Source organism: Odocoileus virginianus, chromosome 14 (genome assembly GCF_023699985.2).
Source record: "Odocoileus virginianus isolate 20LAN1187 ecotype Illinois chromosome 14, Ovbor_1.2, whole genome shotgun sequence".
NCBI lineage: Eukaryota > Metazoa > Chordata > Mammalia > Artiodactyla > Cervidae > Odocoileus > Odocoileus virginianus.
Genome location: NC_069687.1, coordinates 39,591,890 through 39,616,606, shown reverse-complemented (window position 1 = coordinate 39,616,606; position 24,717 = coordinate 39,591,890). Strand labels below are relative to the sequence as shown.

General features: G+C 37.4%; 1 protein-coding gene and 1 non-coding gene across 2 annotated transcripts in view; both read left to right on the top strand.

Annotated features, from left to right (window-relative positions):
- Positions 1–24,717, top strand: part of HCN1 (hyperpolarization activated cyclic nucleotide gated potassium channel 1) — a 442,363-nt gene that overhangs the window by 266,786 nt on the left and 150,860 nt on the right. The window lies entirely within an intron of this gene.
- LOC139038347 (U6 spliceosomal RNA) lies at positions 21,075–21,176 on the top strand. Its single transcript, XR_011491338.1, has one exon. It is a non-coding gene; the product is annotated as a U6 spliceosomal RNA (small nuclear RNA).

Here is a 24,717-nt window from a genome sequence, read left to right as displayed (position 1 = left end):
GGGGAGCCTGGCAGGCTGCCGTCTATGGGGTCGCAGAGTTGGACACGACTGAAGCGACTTAGCAGCGGCAGCAGCATGTATATATTTAAAAAAAGGTTTTTTTCCCCCTCAGGTTCTTTTACATTATAGTTTACTACAAAATAAGGAATATAGTTCCTGCGTCTCTGTGCTATGTAGTAAGTTTTTGTATATTTTATATGTAGTAGTATATATCTGTTAACACCAAACTGCTGAATATACTCACCTGTGTCTAGAGCAGGGATATTTGATGTTTTAACATTAAGAAGACAACATCATGCCAAGCAGAGTACTAGATAGGAAATTAGAAGCACTAGACTTTAATCCAAGTTTTCCCTTTCTGCATTGTTTAATCTTATAAACAGAACTTATTTTCCATGAGTTCTCTTTACATATCTGTAAAATGAGGAAGTTGGACTATTAGTTGTTAGCCTTAGAATTCTTAGTATTCAGTGAAAAACTGAGGACCAATATGTTAAGTAAATGAATATGTATTAAAAAAAAAAATGTTGCTGATCTGGCTAAACTAGGGGTAGGACCCTGGAGTCCAGACTTTCATCTCCCCACATCCTTCAAAGACTCTGTCAGTGTTGGTGGAAACATGGTGTGACATCCCAATGGATTGGATGCTCTCTAGAGCTATTGTATTTATAATATTCCAAAATTTTATTCAGTAGAACCCACTTAACAGTTATGTTGCTACTGCTGCTTCCGCTGCTAAGTCGCTTCAGTCGTGTCCGACTCTGTGCGACCCCATAGACGGCAGCCAAGCAGGCCCCTCCGTCCCTGGGATTCTCCAGGCAAGAACACTGGAGTGGGTTGCCATTGCCTTCTCCAATGCATGCATGCATGCTAAGTCGTGTCGGTCACGTCCGACTCTATGCGACCCCCATGGACAGCTGCCCACCAGGCTCCTCTGTCCATGGGATTCTCAAGGCAAGAATATAGGAATGGGTTGCCATTTCTTTCTCCAACAGTTATGTTACCTTCCATGAAAAATGTAATTTGAATAAAGTGCTTTTCTGTTGGAGCTCTTATCAGTACATAAACACTTTTTACTAGCTCATATGTAAATTTCTGTTGTTGTTACGGTTGTTTAGTGGCTAAGCTGTGTCTGCCTCTTTGCAACCCTATGGACTGTAGTCCCCAGGCTCCTCTGCCCATGGGCTTTCCCAGGCAATAATACTAGAATAGATCGCCATTACCTTCTCAAGTCCAAATAAATATTACCATTTTATTATCATTATATCATAATTAGTGACCTCTATACATAGGCCCATATAAGAATTCAGTGGGTTTAAACAACCTCCCATATGAAATAAATAAATGTAACAAGTACCTCAGGTTGGTAAAATGCAGAATCTCCTCTCTGCCTTCAACATCAGATGTTTGAGCTAAGAAGAATATCTGCAGCATCTCATATAGTTTGTTGGGTTTAGGTAACAAATTTGATACTGACTGTGTGCTGGGTTTAAAGCCCATTGGACAAACCCTAAACTATAAGTAATCTACTTGCCAAAATAAAATAAAAACTGTGGCAATGAGCAGATCTGTGCCATAAGGAGGACATATCCACTGACATTCACAGAAGCCATACAGCATGTTACACGCAAGTACTGTCACAGTATGCTTCGAGTCATGTATTTGTATGCACATAAATGTTAAATATTTGTAAACATAGAGGAAATTGAAGGTTAGTCTTTTTTGTTAGCATGCATGAGATAATTTGGAAAGTCCAGATAAAATGTTCAAATGATGGAATCTTCAGTATAATCAAGTTTTCTAATGAGCAAGAACTTCATTTTCTTTTCTGGAGGGGCAGGGTCATGTAAAGCAAATCTGAAATGCACGTTCTCTTAAAAACATGTCAATATTTCATTTTCACAGATTGATTTTCCTTAAATGTTCTATTGAAGAAAATAGTAGCTCTAACATTTATTCATTTTATCATGTTTGGGTGAATTTTTTTTTTTTAATCTTTTTGGGGGAGGAGGTTGGTGTGAATTGACATTTCTTTAAAGAATGTTACTGGGAAATGTCGTTGAGCATTTTGACTACTGTTGTAGATTCCAGATTGCCAAAGTCTCATATAATTTCTTTTATTCTCTTCATGGATTTTTAAACCCACACACCATCTCCAAAAGTGTTATAAACACTTTATTCTTTTTTATGTCTAACTGATCCTTTTGATTTTTTAAAAATGTAGTCCATGTCATTAATAGCCTTTTCTAGAGTATAATTATGACATTATTTTATTGACAGATTTTTCTAGTTCTTTCCCTGGTGGCCCAGAGGTTAAAGTGTCTGCCTGCAATGCAGGAGACCTGGGTTCGATCCCTGGGTCGGGAAGATCCCCTGGAGAAGGAAATGGCAACCCACTCCAGTATTCTTGCCTGGAGAATTCCATGGAGCAGAGGAACCTGGAGGGCTACAGTCCACGGGGTCGCAAAGAGTCGGACACGACTAAGCGACTTCACTTTCACTTTCACTTTCTATTTACCAAACAGCCAAATCTGTCTCATCTTCTTTCTTTATATTTCATTTTACTGAAAAAATAGAAGTATTGTATAATGGGATGAATAACTTTTCTAAGAAGTTAGAAAAGAAACTTTTAAAAACTTTCTAAAGTGAAAAAATATATTTTTACTTGTTTTTTTTTCAAAAGATACATCAGAGTAATAAAATGCCTTAATAATACTTAAGCTTCAGCCATCAAATTCATCTCTTTTAAAATTTTTCTGCAGTAATAAATTTCCCCTTTTCAATACACAAATTAGTGATTTCATTATATACTTTATAAATTCATTATATAAGTTGTACCTCAAATTATTTATTTTCTTACATCTTGAAAAAAAATATGGTTGATGCTGTTCTTAGTCTAATATGATGGATATTTTTCATTAACCTTCATTTTGGACCCTCTTGCATTAGTTTTAACCTAAAAATAATATAGCAAGTCCTATTTTAAGAGAAATAACTGTGATCTGTAATTTACAATAGTTTTAGATGGTCTGTTGGCTCTTTTGATGATAAAGATTATAATTGTTTTAGAAAATTTACATATTACTAAAACTAAATTTTATTTTGATTAATCTATATTTTCCTTTTCAAAGTCAAAAGACCCAGCAGTGCTCTCTCCATTGTATTGTTGTAAGATTTATAAACACGGTCTACAAAATGCTTAGCATATGCAGCATATAATCAGCACTCAAAAATACTAGCCATTAGAGATTTAGCCCCCAAATTTTGCAAAACTTTTTAAAATTTATCCATATTCTTCATCATTGTTCAGGCTTTGGCCAAATACCTTCTCAGCCTTTTGATACTGATGATCTAATTCTCATTTAATTTAGCCTCAGGAAGATGTCAGATTTATTCCTTCAGGCTGTATCTACTTTAATTTCTGTTTTTTGGTTTTTGGAACTCTTCAGTTCTACTTTCTTTCTAGATTCCTACTGACTATGGTTTATCCAGTGTGCAAAGAATAACAGTCTTTGTTTCATTTCAGAAGGCTGCCTAGCGATGTTCATTTCAGTAGTGTGGACTTTGGACTGAAATACTTCTAGGGCAGATGTTTGAGGGAAGACCTCAAGTGTCTCTCCAGGGATATTATCAGTAGCTAGGAATCCACCATTTTATAAACCTTTATAAAAATGAAAACTTTACCACTTTCTCTATAAATCCTTACCTTGTATCACAAGACTCAAATATTAAGTCTATAAATCCTTTATAACCAACTTAAATGCATTTCTTTTTACTCTCCCCAGAGAAATGAAAAACACTCTGAGCTGTAACTGACACTACTATTAAATCACCTCTACAGAATACACCTTGTAGGGAGCCAGCGATTCACCTTCATGTTCCTCTAGCCTGGGATGCCACTCCCATTTGATTGACTAGTACACTGTGCATGAATTAATCCTCCCTCTCAGATTACATTCATTTTTGTATCAATGTAATTTTTTGTATTTTTTCCACATGTGATATTTTATCAGTTTGAAGTCAGTCATTTATCAAACATTAATTGAACACCTACTGTAAATCAGGCATTCCGTAAGTCTTGCTGGCACAGTGAAGAAAGATATGTTTTACATTGTGGGTTCATCTCAAGAAAGGAAACCAGCTAATCTGAAAAAGGTATGTATCCTGAGCATTTTAGCCTTCAGAAAAGCACATTAAGTTTACACATTTTATCAGACTAGCCACAAAATAGGAGAAAGGAAGAGAAATAAACATAAGCAGCTATGTCTTACTACCTGGAAAGAAAACACTGACTAAAACATGATCGCATCACAAATAAGCAATTTGTTCTGGATAGCCAATATCATTGTTATCTATGCTTTTTGTAAAATTTCCCTAATTATAAACCAGAGTATTTAATGAATATTGAATGTTCTATACTCATTTAATTATCCAGAGATTTACAAGAAACAGTATCTTTGGGGGGAATTTTTATGTATTTGATTTTGGTTGACTGAGCATGCACACACACACACGGGTAAAAATATATATACTTTGCACTTATAATTGGATCAATTCTTGTTTGCATTGCTGTTGACAGTTCATTCTTTTGCCCTTTTCTGACACATCCAGCTTCAGTGTCTTTGTGTCATTAACTACTGCTTCTTGTTACAGTCTTTCCCCACTGTCTCTCCTTCCCATGTAAACTATTTCCTGTGTTCCTTGAAGGATTCAGCTTCATACTCACTATCCTGTGTCTACTAGTAGTCTTGATACTTTTCTTATGGATCTCAATATCCAAACTGATGACTCTTCCAGCAGCTCAGAGTCATCTCCAGTGAAATTATCCTCAAATCTACCACAGCTAGTCTTCACACATAGTCTTTTTCTTTTTTTCTTTTTTTTCTGGTTGCCTGTCTTGTAGGATCTCAGTTCCCTGAGATTGAACCCATGACCCCTGCAGTAGAAACTCAGGGCACTAACCACTGAACAAACAGGGAATTTCCTCTCAGAGCTAGTCATTAGGCAGACATTTCCATTACCAACCTACATCCCTTTGAGAATTTTGACTGCAAACATCCTGCTCTCTGACCACTACCTCATAGCTTTCCAGCTCACTGCATTTTCAACAATTGTAAAAATGTCAACAGTTTTTACAATCCACTGGAACCTATAATCAGTTGATTGATTGTACCTTCTTTCCCTTATCTTTCATGCAACTCATATCCTCATTCTCCCTCCAAAATAAGAGTTCTCTTTCCCAAGTCATCAGCACCAGGTGATGTTTTAGTGGACAAACAGCACCAACTTGTCAGCTATATGTGTGTGACAACCAAGAAGTGTATTATCTAGTCCCGATTGAAAGACCTCAAATAAAGCTGCATAGACCAGGGATGAGCCATTCTTGCTGATCCCTGCCTGCATTTTAGATCCCTGAGCAAAATAAATGTTGTATTTTAAACCAGTAAGTTTTACAATGACTTGTTAAGTGATAATACATGATGTCACAGGTAATTATAGGGACAAAATCTTGATAATGTAATTGCTGTCATTTCTTAGAAATTTTGCGACCTTTTGAGTGCCATTTAGCCTCTTCAAGACTTTCATCATCTGGAAACTAAGACAGCTATAATCCCAATCTCTTAACGTTATTTTGAGAGTTAAATGATATAGGGCATTTAAAGTTCTTAGAATAATCATTTAGCTTATGATAATTTCTCATTAAGTTTTGGTAATTATTATTACTTTGTATAATAAGTATTTCCTTCAGGGTATAAAATATTCTTGTTTCCAATCTTTTTGCTCAATCCTTTGTTCCTTTCTCTCTCCTTTTCAGATTATATGTAAAATACTATATGTGTGCATGCACGCGTGCTAAGTTGGTTCAGTCGTGTCAGACTCCTTGTGACCCTATAGATCGCAGCCCACCAGGCTCTGCTGTCCATGTGCTTCTCCAGGCAGAAACACTGGAGTGGGTTGCCATTTCCTCCTCCAGGGGATCTTGCCAATTCAGGGATCAAACTCACGTCTCTTATGTCTCCTGCATTGGCAGGTGGATGTAGTGACAGTGTAGATGGCCATGAGAGATTTGGTAGTGACAGGAGCAATTTGGGAGGTGGTGGAAGCTACAGTGCTTTTTGACAATTACAGCAATCTATCTTCAAATTTTGAACCCGTGAAAGGCAGAACCTTTGGAGGCAGAAGTTCTAGCCCATATGGTAGTGGAGGCCAATAGTTTGCCACACCACGAAACCAAAGCGGCTATGATGCTTCCAGCAGCAGCAGTAGCTGCAAGAGTGGCAGAAGGTTTTAATTACTGCCAGGAAACAAAGCTTAGCAGGAGAAGAGAGGCAGGGAGGTGAGAGGAAAGCTACTGATTACAACAGATTTGTGAACTCAGCCACACACAGTGGTGGCAGGGCCTAGATGCTACAAAGACATGTTTTAGTCAATACTCATGTGTATGGCCGACTTAATGAACATGAATTTGAGCAAACTCTGGGAGACAGTGAAGCACAGATGAACTTGGAGAGCTGCAGTCCATGGGGTTCAGAGTCGGACACGACTTGGCGACTGAGCAGCACTTGGCAGGTGGGTTCTTTGCCACTAGCACCACCTGGGAAGTCCATTATATTATATATCCACATTGTATTAATATGTTTTAAGCTTTTTTTGGTCCTTCGTATCATTTCCTTTGTAATCCAGCTTTTCTCTTTCATTTTAATGGACAATTTTACTCATTCCTGCCTTCATATCTTTCTTCTGTATTGGACCACGGCCAGATTTGATATGATTTTAAAGCTGTAGAGTGATAATAATGTATGAGTTTAATAATACATGAAATACGTTAAATCATTACAAATCAGAAAAAAGGTTTAACATAAAAATGTGCAATAGCTTTTATCTCTAGTAAATCAAAATTAATAATTAAATATATGTATAAATTAGCTATTAACCACTTAAATATAAAGTTTACTAATATAGTTCATTTTTATAGATTCATAAAGTGTGAAAGCTAAATTAGTGACTTGAATTTTTTTTTAAAATGAATGTTTCTCTATTGCTTCAAGTTAGCGCTAAAATGATCTAAACCAGATATCCTGATAGAGAGGAAGGAAAAATAGGCACCTAAATGACCCTTGACATAATAATCAAAATTTTAGGAGAAAATTCAAAACAGAAATGAACTCATAGTAGAAAATTTGAAACTGATTAAAATCATGTCTAAAATCAAATTGTGCAATGTTACTTAATTTATATATAGTGAGGATGTGTAGATTTTTTAAAGAAATCTACTTTTTTTTTTCCAGTGTGCCAAGTGCTTTACATTCATTATCTCATTTAATCCTTGTAGTGATTCCACAAGTTTAATCTGCATTTTTATACAAGATAATACAGGCTCAGAGAGATTCAGCAGCCTCTTCAATGTAAAACAGCTAGTGAGAAGCCAAACACACATTTTAAGACCATCTCATTTTAAATTATGCCTCATCTTTCTACCATACTGCAGAGTTAACCGGCTAAAGACAAAATGTTCTCCCTCAGATAATGCCCGGAAATTATGAAAATGGAAAGTAATCAAGAAATACCTCCATACAATCTTAGTAAAGTAGGATTTGTTCCCAGAACCAAAGATTAGTTAAGCAAGGACATGAAACACTCCCTTGTACTTTAAATGACTTAGAAACAATGTCATTACATATTGTACCATAAATCCAATCAGGTAATTTCAGCAATGGTAAATAGTAAAAGTTTTTAGGGATTAATTCTTAAATTGAAAGTGTTTTTCTAGTTTATATATCAAACTCCAAAGTGACTTTTATTATTTATAAGTATTTTACACTTTGTTTTAATTATAAAGATTTTTAAAAATAACTTATAGCCAATAAGCACAAGTGAAAATAAAAGTAATTTAGTGGAACTATGCTTTTGATATATGTATCCATGTATCAGGAATATCACATGTTTTCCAGCACTAACTGAAACAATACAACATTTAAACAATAAATTTTCTTCACAGACGACAGCATCAAAATCTACAGCTTGGTCAAACCTAATAAAATACCCATATATTTGCAAGCTAATTTGCAAGAGAAGCTAAGGCTATCTAAAAGAAAAGACTGAGTAGATTTTGGAGCAAAGATAAATATTTAGATATTTTTTAAAAAGTAAAAGAATTTCAGCAGAATAAGTTTAAGGCTTAAATGTTTAACCCTAAACATGGAAAACTGTGGAGGGTGGAGATTTTTTTTTTCTTTATTTATTTTCGTGTTTTTAATAAACTAAAAGCTGGGTTTTTAGACCATTGGTCACAGAAACATTTTTTAAAAAGATAAACCAGTGAACTAAATTCAAGCAAGAGTCATTAGGCTTTTGTTGTTGTTCTTTGACATCTAAAGGTAGGAAATTGCAATGTACTCAACTCTTGGTATCTTGGAAACGGGCAGCTGTAAAAAACAGCTTAGGAAGTAAGCATTTTTAAAAGTATAAAGCTGGCCAGTGTCAGTTAGCTGTGTAGGAGTCAATTCATAGAAAATACTGATATGCCAAAGCAATTTAATCTTATTTCATTTGCAGCACAGCAAGAATACATGAATATGCCTTTCATATTATAGCATAATTTCACATTATAAACTACAGGCATATAAAATGAATTATAGACATGTAATATGAGGCACAGCATGACAATGAGAATATGACTTTCATAAACTAGGCATATACACTGCTAAGTTTTTGTTATTTTGTGAATTTAGATTATATTTTCCTTTTATATGCTCTGTAGTTTAAAAAAATTCCTTTTCCATCAGTTAATAGGTGATTGAAGAAGAAATATTTTTTCCTCCTCTGTAGTTAATACAAAAACACATGAACCTTTTTAGGTTCATATGGTGAGCAGATTTAAGTGTTTTTTAATTCTCTTTAGGGAGTAGATCATATTAAAGTGTGTGCTCCCATGAAGAGAAAGGGGAGCTTGACATGGCCAATCATTCTCATTTGCTTCATAATCCATTTGTTTGTCTGGTGCCAAATTAATAATCCTTAAAGGAGATGGAATGGAATGTCATTCAGAATACATGTAAATGTTTCAGTGAGGAATCACACCCATTAGATCCATCACACTCATTAGATCCATTGCACTTTATTCTAAGCAAATTTTCCCTTTTCAAACTGTTAAATAGAGTTAACTGTAGGGAGAGATGAAGCTATTCTTTAGATGAGGAGGAATGGAGGAATCTCGCTTGTCCAGGCTCTGGAAAGTAAATGTATACTATTTTTATCTCATTCCTACAGAATCACAGCAACACTATTCATCACTCATTTTGGATTCCACATCATCAAGTTCTAAATCTTAGTTTGTCATTTGCTTTGTGTGTGTTCCTTCTGCCATTTCCAAGCAGAGGTCTGCTTCATGTCATCATGATTTCATTTTTAAATTATAGGTGAAATCTGCCAGTGTCTCCCCCTCTCTTGGGATGATTCCATATCCTCCTTCTGGTAAAATCTCTTAATCAATTCATGAATCAATCAACAAAAAACTAACTTTTCCAGTCCAGAATCCTAGTGATTCTAATTTATTTCAAACTCTACAGCATGGAATTGATTCAAAGCTCTCTCCCAAATGCTTTAAACAAGTCATGTCTGACTGGTCCATTACTTAGTCCTTTATCTGCTTAGTTATCCCTTTGCTCTCTCTTACGTGGAATTAGAATATTCTCTTCTCTGAGTAGGCCTTCTTGCTTTCCCCTTTCATCACTACCATCTATATATGAAATATCTTCTGCCATGTTCTCAGCTAAAATTACTAAATCACTCTGTAGTACTTGAAAATATTGCTTGACATCATTACTAATTTGTTTCCAGAAATTAGCTTATAGTTATTTCATGTATTTGTGTCCTTTATCTCCAAGGATTTAATGCATGATTTTTTAGTTTGTCAAATGACCCAATAATTGGATTACTTAGTATTAAATGAAATGCCACAGAGAGGGTGTTAATTACTATTACATGAATATAAACTGTATAAGTGCTTTATTGTATGCTGCACAAGGTAAGAAGGTATAAGCTGTTAATTGTGAGCATACATCACTGCATTTGTATTTATGATAATGATCTCATGCTATTCCAATCAACAAGGGGCAAGAAAAGCACCATGCATCCATTATTAATTTCTCACTGCATGCAAGAAATTATATGCTAGTAATTATAATAAAATATCAATGCCATCTTTCGTGATTTCATTATGTTTACATAGTAAACACTAAAGACTGTTAATGAGAATTATAAGCAATGACTCCTTGATTTAAAACATCTTTATCATTAATGATGATGCAGATAATATCTTATGAGTAACACATCTGCCACATATGTGTGTATATCTGCATATATAATATATACTTTATATTGATATAATGTATAAAATATGCAGAGTATTTTAAAAGTGAGCATGTTTTCCATGATGAACAGTAGCAATAGAGGGCTTCTCTAGTGGCTCAGTGGTGGAGAGTCAGCCTGCCAATGCAGGAGACACGGATTCAACCCCTGATCTGGGGAGATCCCACATGCCATGGAGCAACTAAGTCCATGCGCCACAACCATTAAGCCTGTGCTGTAGAACCAGGGAGTCACAACTTCTGAGCCTCGTGCCACAGCTACTGAAGCCCGTGTGCCCTGGAGCCCACGCTCTGCAACAGAGGAGCCATCGCAATGAGAAGTCTGCACGCCACAGCTAGAGAGTAGCCCCCACTTAGCACAACTAAGAAAAGAAAGGAAAAGCCTGAGCAGCAACAAAGAACCAGCATACCCCCAAATAAGTAATAAACATTAGATAAAGAAGTCACTCTTTTCTGTCATTTGTTTCAATAAACGTGTTTACTAATGAAGACTTAAAATACTGAGATTGCACTCTATATTTGGATAAATGTTCAGCATTGCCAGCAATACGCAAAGTGAAAATGATATGTTACAGTTTATTAGGGAAAAGAAATCCCCAAATGCAGTTTCTAATAATAACTTTTGTAATAACTTTATAAAATAAAGTTTTATTTTATACTTATTTATATAAAATAAGTTTTATAATAACTTTATTGAAACTTAATAGTATTTGTAATTTAACAGTGGCATTCCACCCCATTTATTAGTGAAAGTAATATTTTCTCCAAAATCTTTGGAAAATTTTGGTAAATTTGTCACAAAGAGTTATTTTTTGTCCCTGTAACTTTTGATTCTGAACCTCAGATGCCTTACTCAGAAGATAAATATTAATTCTCTAATTTCTATAGAAGTTATTAGCACTTGGTTTGTATATTTTTTTAATGGAGCAATTAATACAAATTCAATCCCAATTCTATTTTTGTTTATTCTTTTGAAGTAAATCAGATTTTTAGGAAGTACTTTTTATAAGCAATCAAATTGGCACGATCAGGGGAAGCATGGGATTGACATAGTTCTCACTCTCCAAGAAGTTCAGCTGAGAAGAAAAGAGGAAAAAAAAAAAAAAAAACCACATGATTTAAAGAATATCCCAAGAGAGTGATTGAAGATATTTTCAAGTTCTTACATTCAGAAGCTCTTTATTCAACCTCCATCACAGGCCAGACCCTGGAATAATTCCCGGGCTATGATGGTGAGCAAGAGAGACAGGAGCGGAAGAAGACGGAGTGTGGATGTGTTAGTGAGTGTTTTACCAATGAAAACTGTCATAATGATTCTTAGGAAATATTGCCACAAAAGAGGCAAAAATTGAGCTGAATTTTGAAGGATGGATAGATTTCAAATCTATAGAAAGTGAGGAGGAGATCTTTCCAGACACCCAGAATATAGTGAACAAAAAGATTCCTTGAGAGGAATTCTGATTTAGGAAAGTCGTCAGGTTATTTGGGAGTGAGAAGGAATTCAGCTGCTGTGGAGACTTGTGGAGAAGCATGGAGATAAACTTAGAGAAGGTGGAAAAGTAGGCTGAGGCCTGGGTGGGTGGGGCTTAAATGCTGATCTGAAGGAAGCTGAGTTTAGGAGACAGTCACTGAAAGGTTTTGTGTCTCTTAAACTGCAGACAGTGATCAATGCCTAGTCCCTGTTTAGGGGCTTCCCTGGTGGCTCAGTGGTAAAGAATCTGCCTGCAATACAGGAGACCCACTTTCAACCCCTAGATCAGGAAGGTCCCCTGGAGAAGGGAACGGCTACCTAAGGCAGTCCTCTTGCCTGGAGAATGTCATGGACGCAGGAGCATGGTGGACTATAGTCCACGGGGTTGCAAAGAGTCAGACATGGCTGAGCAACTAACTCTTTCTTTACTTTCAGTCCCCATTTGAGCACAATATTTCTTCTTAGCATCTCAGCAATGCGTAGTGGCCGCAAGTTAAATGTGTGGCAGAATTATGAAAGGGGTGGGATAGTTGATTAGTACACATATTTTCAGGTTGATAAATTATGGCAAGTGAGAAGACAATTTGCTCACATTGGAAGGTTACCTAGAGTAGTTTGAGTAGTTTAAAAAGTGAGCCTAAGCCCCCAATCTTCCCACCCGGCCTGCAACAAATGTGAATGTACTCAGTGCACTGAGAGTGTTAGTAGCTCAGTTGTGTCCAACTCTTTGCAACTCTTTGTGACCCCCCATGAACTGTAGCCCACCAGGTTCCTCTGTCCATGGAATCTCCAGGCAAGAATACTGGATTGGGTCCACAATTCCTTTCTCCAAAGGATCTTCCAAACCCAGGAGTCAAACCCAGGTCTCCCACATTGCAGGCAGAGATTCTTTACTGTCTGAGCCCCCAGAGAAGCCCTAGTACCATTGAAATGCATAGTTAAATATGGTTAAGATAATATGTTTTATATTATGTGACTTTTAACACAATAAAAACAATTTTTTTAAAAAAAGAAGTGAGCCTAAAAAATATTTATGAAATAGCTATTAGACTTATTGCCTGTTTAACTCATACCATATATATACATCTCAAACTGATATGGAAGCTATCTATCTACACATACATACCTATAGTTATAATTATTTAATAATTGTAAATTAGAAAGTGTACATTCAATATTGAATTCTGTATTTTTCAGTCCCTTGCCTTTAAACTACAGTTGTAAAAACATGTGCATACTTAAGCTGTACTGTTGCCAAAACTCAACCTCTGTTTACGGGGCCAAATGGAAACACAGGCAGAGTTTTGTCTATAGTAGACAAAAGTAACTTTTATTGCTTTGCCAGGTGAAGAGGGTCATAGCAGGCTAAGCCCTCAAAACTGTGAGCCACCCTGGAGTGGGTATTGAGGAGTCTTAAGGTACTGAAGGAGAGGACATGATCAGCTTGTGGACCTTTTTTGATTGGTTGGAAGTGAAGTAATTGGGAGTTGGCTTCATCAGCCTTTGGATTCCAACCAGTCTGCAGTCTACATGCTTGTAAGCAGCATAGAGTTAACTTCTTCCACCTGCTGGGGGTTTCAGTATCCGCAAAACCGTTCAAAGGACATGGCATCAATTAACTATAATCCCTGAGGAAAAACTAAAGGTCCTTGACTTTGTTTAATGGCTAGAGTATTATTGTTTTGTCTTGCTTGACTGTTTTTCTCTCTCTGCATTTTTTCAGTTATCTCATTAAACTTATTCTTTGACTCAAGTTTCTCTACAAACAAAAGGTAGGCAGAGGACATAGGTAGGGGACTATTTAGAGGGTCTTTCTCAGTGACGTTATATTTTTCAAAATATACTATTTGGTTTTAGTTACTTTGTTTAACTTTATGGAAAAGTTAATAAGCTATATATCTTGTTGGATATGCTTCCTTCACTCATTATTTTGTTGACATATCCATCCTTCTGATTGCATGTTACTGTAACTCACTTATTTTCAATGCAGCATGATATTCCACAATATGCATGTACTATTTCTAGATCTTTCCTGTTGAAAGCCATGGTGCTGCGAACTTTCTTCTTTACACACTTATCTGTGCAGGAGTTCCTCTTGGGTATCTAACTGTAAGTGGAACTGAGGAATTGTAAAATAAGTGAATCACAGGAATTAAGTTAGCTGTCACTTCTGGATTTAGACATTAGAGCCACATGTGATTTTAGCACAGTCCTTGTAAAGTTTGAGGGATTAAGTTGAATACAGGATAAGGAAAGGGGAAGCAAGGATTTACTGGGGCACCAACTAGAGCTCTGACCTGAGTTTGTATGTAACTTGATTGTTTTCGGAGTTAGAGAAATATAGACTTTACATTACAGAAACATGAGACCTATTAAGGAAGCTATACCATGGCTCAGTGGTAAATAATCTGCCTTCAACGTAAGACACCCAGTTTTGATCCTTGGGTTGGGAGGATCCCCTGGAGAAGGGAATGGTTACCCATTCCAGTATTCTTGCCTGGAGAATTCCATGGACAGTCCTATGAGCTTGGCAGGCTATAGTCCACGAAGTTGAAAAGAGCTGGACATGACTGAGGCAATTTAGCACGCACCGTGTAGGTAGAAAAGTAGTATTCATAGCTGTGTTGCCACTTCCATGATGCTATCAGCTCCCAGCCTCCATCTGCCATGGAGTCACTTGGCTGTCCCATCCTCCCCCAAGAAGTATAAATAATGTCTTTTATAAAGCTAGGCATATTGTCACCCCAAATCATACGGGATTCTGTAGGGAATGGGGAATGGATATTGATAAAGTGATCAGCAATGTGCCCTGGGATGCAGCAAGAGTATAAAATAGGCATTCGTGGTCCTATAATCAAACAAATTGTTTCTGTGTCTAGAATAAGAGAAAGAATTTTAGAGGCAAAAATAAAATTTTTATCCCAGAAGTTCAAATTTAGTTTTTAAAAATGAAAGGTGCCCAGAGAAGGGAAATGACTAATTAGTTCACAGAATCACTAGTGACTGATATCTTGAGCCTACATGTCTTGACTCTCAGGCAAGTTTATTTCTCTTTCCTGGTGTATTAGTATTTCTGCCCTTTCTACCTGAAATTCTACATAGCCAGGATCCACACAAAGTATACTCGGCGTTCTCAAGTTACAAAACTGAAGGAAGTTTTCTAAAGGAGACTATTTATTAAATTGTAAATGGAATTTGGAGACCACAAGAGTTAGCAGAGTGCCCAGGATGGTAATCAGAGAACTGCTCCCAACACTAAAACCCAGAAGACAAAGTCTTATAGGTGGGGCTGCTTTGACAGAAATTACCTTTAACAGAAAGCACATCCCACTCACTCTCTTTGAAGTGGAAGTCCAAAATACTGACCACATTCTTCTGTCTAATCATCTGTCACTAACTTAATCCAACTGGAAGTCAACACATGTTACTGTGTATCCAAACGAGTCAGTTTTCTGGGCAAAGGGTAGGGCAGAGAGAGCTGAAGGACAGATGTGGAAGGGTAGACAGATTTCCAGCAGGAAAGCTTATTCTGGGGTCTCTAATAGAAACACTTGCTTATCTACTCAAATATCTTAGGGAACTTCTGGCTCTTGATTTTTCCAGCAGCCTAGTTATCAGCACTCCTTTGGGTTTCTGGGTGACATCCAACTATTGCCTTCTTCCTAGCTCATTCCCCATGATATGAGGGTATCAACCTCTCCCAAGGGGTGAGGATTTCTTGCATTCAAGGTACCTCCCAATAACTACTTGTAGGTACTGGATAAATAGCCACTTGGTAAACTGTCCCAGTGTTTCCATGAGAGTTTTCCATCCTAGTAACTATGCCATAGTTCTTCCAGAATATGAAATAATAGTTCACAGTCTTTAAGTTTGTCTATCAAAGCAAGCTTGTATAGTGTCATAGTGAGCGACACTCTAAGCTCCCCCAAATAAGGCACAAGATATTTGCTACCTTAAAGCAAACCCAGACTACCACAATATGATATTCCTTTTAAATTCCTTAAAGTGTCCAAGGAGATACCAGGCAAAAATGTACATCGCTGGGGCTTCATGACACAAAGGGACACTTGCCTGAGGAGCCCAAGGACACTGCTATTGATCTGCTAATATTTTGTGATGAAGACAAGTAACGCCAGTGTGAGTGTGCAATTTATACTTTGGTAACACTTCTGGGTTGGGTTATGCCAATGCCTTATAGAATTAGATAAATCTCCAAGTTAAAATAAAACACTTTTACAGAGAAGGCAGTCTGACTTGATTTACAGCTTCTCCTCAAAGGAGCAGTTCCCAGATGGCTGATGTCCTTAGGCACCATGTTTGCTTCCATTTCCACGATTGTTTGCTTTCTCTTTACACATCTGCGTTTATCTTAGGACCCAGCTGTTGACAGTTATATTGGCTTATCAGCCTCAGACTCTAACTGGAAACCTACTACTATCTTCCTATGGACTTGCCAGTCTACACTCATAACCTTTCTCCTACCATAACGTCATTAGAAAAGATCAGCCTTCTTGGTTTTAAAAGCTTCAATATTAAATAGATCACAAGTCCATTAATGCTATCAGCATTAATTTTTAGCTCAGATGAGCTCTGATAGGTTATATATTAGGTATATATTAGGTATATATATTAGGTGTATATATATATTAGGTATTAGGTATATATCATTTTATATATTCAGGTATAATATATATGATATATAGTTAAGTATGTATTAAAGTAGATAGAAGCGTGTTTAATGGGGCAGAAATGTAAATATTTACATTTCTTATTCAATAAATGCAGTTTAATTAATATGTTTTCTCATCTTTGCGTGCATTTCAACATTATAATCACTTTTCTTCTATCATTCAAAATATGGCAGGACAAGATTAAAAAATAAACAGAAAAATGCATTTTTATCTACTCATAAGAACAATTCACAAATCATTTTTTTTTCCTAAGATGTAATTCACATGAAAAGGTCATTTTAGAATTCTGAGATGCCCAATTCTCTTCCACTTTCACATTTGTGTGGAGATAATGCTAAGTTCCGCTCATTATAATAAGAGACATTCAACACCCGCCTTCAGCCATGTCAACCTTACTTTGTAAAAATGTATACCTCAGTATATTTAGAATTTCAACTTTTTTCCTAACTTAGTATTTGTCCAGTGGTCTGAACGAGATTTTGAAATCTGCCTGACAGTTGTTGTTCCTCTTGCTTTTCGGTTTCTTACCCGGAGGTGTTTGGAGGATTGAAATTTTCCACCATGAAGTCATACACCTTTAGCATGACCTTGATTTTTTTTTTTTCATCTGCACTAATGAGACCCTGGGTAGCTCTTATTTAAGTAAGCTGCTTTTGTATGCTTGGCCAAATTAAATTGATCATAGCTGACTATGAGTAACGTATTGTTTTATTTATTTATATCTCTAAGTGCATTCAAAAGGCCTTGAGAAAAACTCTTAGTTGTGTTTTGGGTGTCAAGATCAAGAAGATTATACTGTATGCTTTCCAGTCACCTGCTGGAGGCAATGACCTTGCATTTATTTTAGCAATGAAACTGGATATAACAGGATCACTTTCTCTGCAATAGCTATGGCACGACAAAACAGCAATTTAAAGGTCAAATACTACATGACTTGGTAAACTCAAACTATAGATTCTGGCCCTAACTCTGACCTTGATCTAATAGTGTCAAAAGCTGATGGAAACAGTTCCCCCGGTAATTGCTCTATCTTTTTCCGAGAACAATATATTACAGAAATATTGCCTTAACATACTAGGCAGAAAAGTAAATTATTAATGGCAATTTTCTTAATACTAAATCATAAGTAGCTACAAAATAGTCAGTATACTGATACTTAATGATTATGTGCCTGACACCGCACTGAGAGAAAACTGCATTTGAGTCTTGAGTTGTATAGAATGTCAAACTAATCCAGGGATACTGGCAAAGCGCCTTAAAACTTTAGTGTAATCAAGTGTATTCTCTGCTACTTGGTCCATACGTGGGGAATGATTCTGGCAAGCCCAAGGGAATTCTAAGATTAGGCAATATAGACTGTTTGAGTTGCTTTTGTCCTAAAATATGTTGGGGGAGTAATGGGGAATAGTGGTGGCTCAGACAATATCTGCATGTAATGCAAGAGACCAGGGTTCGATCTCTGGGTCGGGAAGATACCCTGGAGAAGGAAAGTGGCAACCCACTCCAGTATACTTGTCTGGGAAATCCCATGGACTGAGAGCCTAGCAGGCTACACTCCACAGGGTCTCAAGAGTCAGACAAACTTAGCGACCAACCCACTAATGGGAAATAATAAAGGACGGGATAAAATTTAGTGCCCTTGTTCACCAAAGACTCATGGTTTATTCTTATATGGAAAAAAGCCTCTGCCATTTTATCTACCCTCAAGAGACAATCAGAGCATATTGAGAACAATCATATCTGATTAATTATGTTCCAGAGGAGAGTGAAAAAGTTGGCTTAAACTTCAACATTCAGAAAACTAAGATCATGGCATCTGGTCCTATCACTTCATGGCAAATAGAAACAATGGAAACAGTGAGAGACTTTATTTTCTTGGGCTACAAAATCACTGCAGATGGTGAGTGTAGCCATGGAAATAAAAGACACTTGCTCCTCAGAAGAAAAGTTATGACCAACCTAGACAGTATATTAAAAAGCAGAGACATTACTTTACCAGAAAAAGTCCATCCAGTCAAAGCTATGGTTTTTCCAGTAGTCATGTATGGGTGTGAGAGGTGGATTATAAAGAAACCTGAGCACTGAAGAATTGATGCTTTTGAAATGTGGTGTTGGAGAAGACTCTTGAGAGTCCCTTGGACTGCAAGGAGATCCAACCAGTCCATCCTAAAGGAGATCAGTCCTTAATATTCATTGCAAGGACTGATGTTGAAGCTGAAACTCTAATACTTTGGCCATCTGATGCGAAGAACTGACTCATTTGCAAAGACCCTGATGCTGGGAAAGATTGAAGGCAGGAGAAGAAGGGGACGACAGAGGACGAGATGGTTGGATGGCATCACCAGTGAGATGGATGTGAGTTTGAGTAGGCTCTGGGAGCTGGTGATGGACAGGGAAGCCTGTTGTGCTGCAATCCATGGGGTCACAAAGAGTTGGACATGAATGAGCGACTGAACTGAACTGAAAAAGTAAAAATAGTGGGGTTTTTTTGTATTTAGTTTTTTATATGCACAAGGATGATTGGAAGCTAAATGATAACACCACATAAACAATACTGCATATTCGTATTTATGCCTCTCATGCTTGTCTCATAAGACCTATAGGGACTGTCTTCACTACACAGGTGACGTTTCCACATTTGAATAATGGACAACAATTCTTCCTCCTTTGTCAGTGCTAGGTGCATCATCCTCATCTGAAGAAACCAAAAGTAGTCTCTGTGAGGTTTCTTGTCAGTTTATATATACTGAGTATGTGTGCCAACTTTATTTCCTGAAAAAAATATATAAAAGATGATATTTGCATTCTTAGAGTGGTGCTTCAAGTTGAGTCCAGAAAAGCATAAATGTAACATTGCATTACATTAGAAGAGACCTTGATACTGGGACAGCTTGAAGGCAGGAGGATAAGGGCACAGCAGAGGATGAGGGGGCTGGATGGCATCACTGACTCAATGGATATCAATTTGAGCTCCGGGAGATGGTGAAGGATGGGGAGGTCTGGCACGCTGCAGTCCATGGGATTGCAAAGTGTGACACAACTGAGTGACTGGACAAAAACAACATTGCAAAGGGGCAATTGCCTTCTTCCTGGAATAAGAAAGAAAGTGAGAGGGGAGAAATCTGTAAGAGCATATCTGAAAATTAGTCAGGGATGCCAGCCCCCTGAAAAGGCACACATGAAGGAAAAAATTCCTAATAAATTTGAAAGATTTTATGTTATTTTAATTTTATATCAGTATTTAAATATATGCTGAATTGTTTATGCCATCTGCTATACAGATATCTGTTGGAAGAATATTTGATCAAACCACTAAGAGCATCTGTTTGATTTCATTAAGTTTAAAGTTCACATTTCAATCACAGTGGAAATACCCTAAATCTTAAAGAGAGATTTTGGTTTTCTTGTGGTTCTGATGAAAGCATCTGGCTTTTCAACTTCCAGCACAATTCAAGGTAGTTATGCTACCATTAGGGCCTCTCAGGAGGCATTAGTGGTAAAGAACCCATCTGCCAGTGCAGGAGACTTAAAAGATGTGGGTTCAATCCCTGTGTCAGGAAGATCCCCTGGAGAAGGGCATAGGAACCCACTCCAGTATTCTTGCCTGGAAAATCCTGTGGACAGAGGCGCTTGGGAGGCTACAGTCCATAGGGTCGCAGAGTCCGATATGACTGAAGTGACTTAGCACACACATGCATGATAACATTATAGAGTAGAATACTATTCCAATACTGTTTTGAAGTCAGTTAGGTATTTTTCCTTGATTCCACTAGTGTCAACCACTGCTAAATGTTTGTGATACAAAGATGGTTAGGAAGCTTTGGTTATACTGGTGAAGGCTACCAGAGAAACAGGTGGTACAGTGCAATCACATGATAAGTGATGGGTTATACAGATGAGAATCTGATTTGCAGAGATAAAGGTAGATCTTTGAGAATGTTTGAAAATGAACTGCATCTTGAAAGACTGTAGAAATGGCTAGCCAAAGGGGAAGGAAGCCAGAGCACATACTGAGTCAGAGAAAACTACCTATGTAAAGGCATGGAGGAGAGAGAATTGGCAATTGCAAGTAGTTTAGGGTGGCAAGAGCTGTCTGGGTTTTGGTGTACAGGGTAACAAAGTTAAGGAGTGGGACTGAAAAGAGAGATAGGAGTGATGTCAGCTTGGTGTGATCCCCTTGGTACATTTGACTTAATTTTGAGGCTATGAGAAAGCTTTAAGCATGTGTGTACGTAGATTGAATGTGCTGCTAAAGAATGGACTAGAAGGGAGTTAAAGTAGAGGTAGTAAGTAGTCATTTGTGTCACGTGTGTGTGTGTGTGTGTGTGTGTGAGATAGTTGCTCAGTCGTGTCCAACTCTTTGCGACTCCGTGGACTGTAGCCTGCCAGGTTCCTCTGTTCATGGAATTCTCCAGGCAAAAATACAGGACTGGGTTGCCATTTCCTTCTCCACATTTGTGTCTTAATTTGTAACAATCCAGACAATAAAAATGCAAGTAAAATGAAACATTCTTTCATTGAGGTGAAGAAAAGGAGCTTTACTGTTCACTTCTGTAGCACACACATAAAATTAGAAGGATACAGATATTAGCATGGCCCCTTCACAAGGGTGACATGCACATTCCTGAAGCATTCTATATTTTTGCAACTGTGTGGGGTGGTGGATGTTAACTAACTTATTGTGACAATCACTTCGCAATAGATACATATATCATTATATTGTACACCTTAAATCAATGCAATGTTATTTATCAATTATCAAATTTGGTATTGTTTATCCCTAACTTGTGTCCAACTCGTTTGCAAACCTATGGACTATAGCCACCAGTCTCCTCTGTCCATGGGATTTCCCAGGCAACAATACTGGAGTGGGTTGCCATTTCCTTCTCCAGAGAATCTTCCCAAACCAGGGGTCGAACCCGTGTCCCCTGCATTGGCAGGTGGAGTCTTTACTGCTGAGCCACCAGAGAAGCCCTTTATCTCAATAAAGCTAGAATAAAAAGAAAGGAGCTTTATGTTCTGTTCAAGAGAGAAAGTAGACAATAAAACAGACCCTAACCAGCTTTAGGAATAAAGCAGCAGAATCGAAGTCTAAGGATGGTAAAAGAACAGAAGGGTCAGTTTATCATCAACCACCACTTACAAGATGATAGCACCTAATTATGACATAATGACCATCACAGAAGTATAATTTGATTTTTAAAAACTTAGGAAGGGAAACAACTGGCCAGGGTCTTGATTCTGGAAGAAGTACACAGAAGCATGACTATTAACGATAATAGCATGACTATTAGCAATGTCGAGTTGTTTTCAAATATTGTAAAAACATGATAAAAAAAAAAGGATTTTTTAAAATTGTTGTTTGTGTATGTTTGGTTGGTTGTTCTGTAATAAATGGGCCTCGCTGGTGGCTCAGATGGTAAAGAATCTGCCTGCAATTCAGGAGACCCTGGTTCAGTCCCTGGGTCAGGAAATCTCCCTGGAGAAGGGAATGGCAACCCATTCCAGAATTCTTGCCTGGAGAATTCCATGGACAGAGGAGCCTGGCAGGCTACATACAATCCATGGAGTTGCAAAGAGGTGGACATGACTGAGCGACTAACACTTTCACTTTCACTTTTTCTGTTATAAATATGTACTTTCAAGCCTGCTGGCCTGAGAACTATGGTAGAGTGGATGATAAAGTGGAAACAGGTACTGCTTAGCTGCTCTCTCTTTTTAATATTTATTTGGCATCATCAGGTCTTAGTTGTGGTCATAGGTGTGGCACACAGGTCCAGCTGCCCCACAGCATGTGGAATCCCAGTTCCCAGACCAGGGATTGAACAAGGTCCCCTGCATTGGAAGGCAGAGTCTTAACCACTAGAGCGCCAGGGAAGCCTCTTAGCTGCCCTTCTGCATGGATGCTTTGGGTCCATCCAGTGGACAGAAGGGAACTACAATATGGAGTCAGTAAACTGAGCTGGGGGATTTGGGAACAGTGGGTTTCCATGCTGGTAGGCTTGGTTTAGGTGAGTTCTGTTTGGACACACACAATTTGGGACATCTGTTTAAAGCCAAGTACAGGGCATCCATGTAAATTTTTAGGGCTAGAGGAAAGGGGAGTGGTCTCTTATTTTGATAAATCATATTCAACACCTAAGTATTGAGAGTAAACTAGATTTGTTTGGAGTTTGTTGCTTATTTTATGGGAAAAGGCATCATGGAAGAGAGAAATAGGTTAACAAATAAATAAGTTCTTGATTGAAGTGAAACCTGTCATGTTTTACTCATGAATAAAAATATGTGAAGTGAAACTCCTGCTCAGTCTAGTAAATGGCATCAGTGCCCCTGTGATTTATATGTTGTTATTTATATGTTGTTAGGATAACAAAGGTCCATTGCTCATGAACATTTGTTTTCTGGAACTTCTTTGCTTTTCAAATGGTCCACTTTGTTAACATCTGGAGTACATGACAAGGCTCAGTTGTTTTTCTTAAACTTTGGGGACAACCTGTTGGCTTTGAGATATGTGAATTCTGTTTCCAGTTTAGCTTTAATCCTTGTGTTTTGTGTTCGTGGGTATATATTTATCATTTTTTTAAATTTCAGGGTAGGCCATTGCCTTTGAAAATCTCTTAGTTCATTATGGAATTTGTTTTTAGAAATGCCTTACTTCATTCTGAGATAAAATTTTTCCTGTATCTATAATGTTGCAAAGATCAGTAATTTAAACAAATTTTCCTGTCCCTTCTTATTCCTATGATTGTATTACCATTCTAAATACTAATATTTATTCACCTTTATTTTCTACCTCTGAAAGTTCTGTATTTATACTTTGTCAAAATATTGATCCATTTTACTTGTGCAATTTACTGCTGCATAATGTGGCTAACAAAATATGGAGAAAACACATAACTAGAATCAACTCTGAATATCTTCAAATTGGCATATATAATTGAGATCCTCATGCAACCATGCCATTATCAATGTGTAGTGCTGACTAATAATAATAATAGTAGTAATACTATCATTTATACTTTCATGGCATCTATTATTTACAAAGAATGTCGATACATTTTATGTCTTCTCATAAAGCTACCTTATGTCTCTACGGTATTAATGTCATTATAAACATAATTAAAATTAATATTTTCTCCTTTATGACTTATATTGCTACTTTCCCTACCCTATTACTCAGATTCCACCTTTATCATAAATGATGCTCTGGGATTTACTTTTTTGAATGCTATTCTTTTCTATTCCAAGTTTCTATAAACCTTTCTATTCCTTATATGGAGGTGGTAAGGAGTCTGCATGCAATGCAGGAGACCCAGGTTCAATCCCTGGTTTGGGAAGATCCCCAGGAGAAGGAAATGGCAAACCACTCCAGTATTCTTGCCTGGAAAATCCCATGGACGGAGGAACCTGGCAGGCTACAGTCCACGGGGTCACAAAGACCCGTTCCTTATATGGAGACATATATTTTTTATTTTTTATCGTTTTCCAACCTTCAAGGGTAACTCTTCACTAACCCAGCATGCCACCTCACTCTAAAAAAAAATAAAGGATACAAAAAATCCTTTGAACCATTACTTTCTAACCAATAATACCTTTCCAATGATAGCCAAAGGCAAGCCATGAACCATACCAAAACAACAGCAATCTGTCTGCACCTCATCATTCATACCTGACTCCAGTCCTATATCTTTTCAGTTGAGAGAGTCTACTTTTGACGTTTGCTTTCAATTTTACGGCATTCAAGTTTTAAGTTAAGTTGCTCAGTCATGTCCGACTCTGTGACCCCATGGACTGTATAGTCCATGAAATTCTCCAAGTCAAAATACTGGAGTGAGTAGCCTTTCACTTCTCCAGGGGATCTTCCCAACTCAGAGATCAAACCCAGGTCTCCCGCATTGCCGGCAAATTCTTTACCAGCTGAGCCACCGGGGAAGCCCTGGTATACGGGTAGTGTAGTGTACAGGCATTTAAATCATGCCCATCCAGAAAATGTCACTGCTTTTACTTTCTTACCTAAAATGGAGAAACTCAAGATAATTTCTAGCATCTTAGAAGATGTGGGAGAGACTTTTGAGTAGGCCATTTCTTGTCTTGATTCTCTGGATGGAGAATTTGGGACTCTCCTTCCAAACCGCATCTGCAATCTGATGGAAGTTGGCACCACTGAGGTTTACCACTGCTTCTC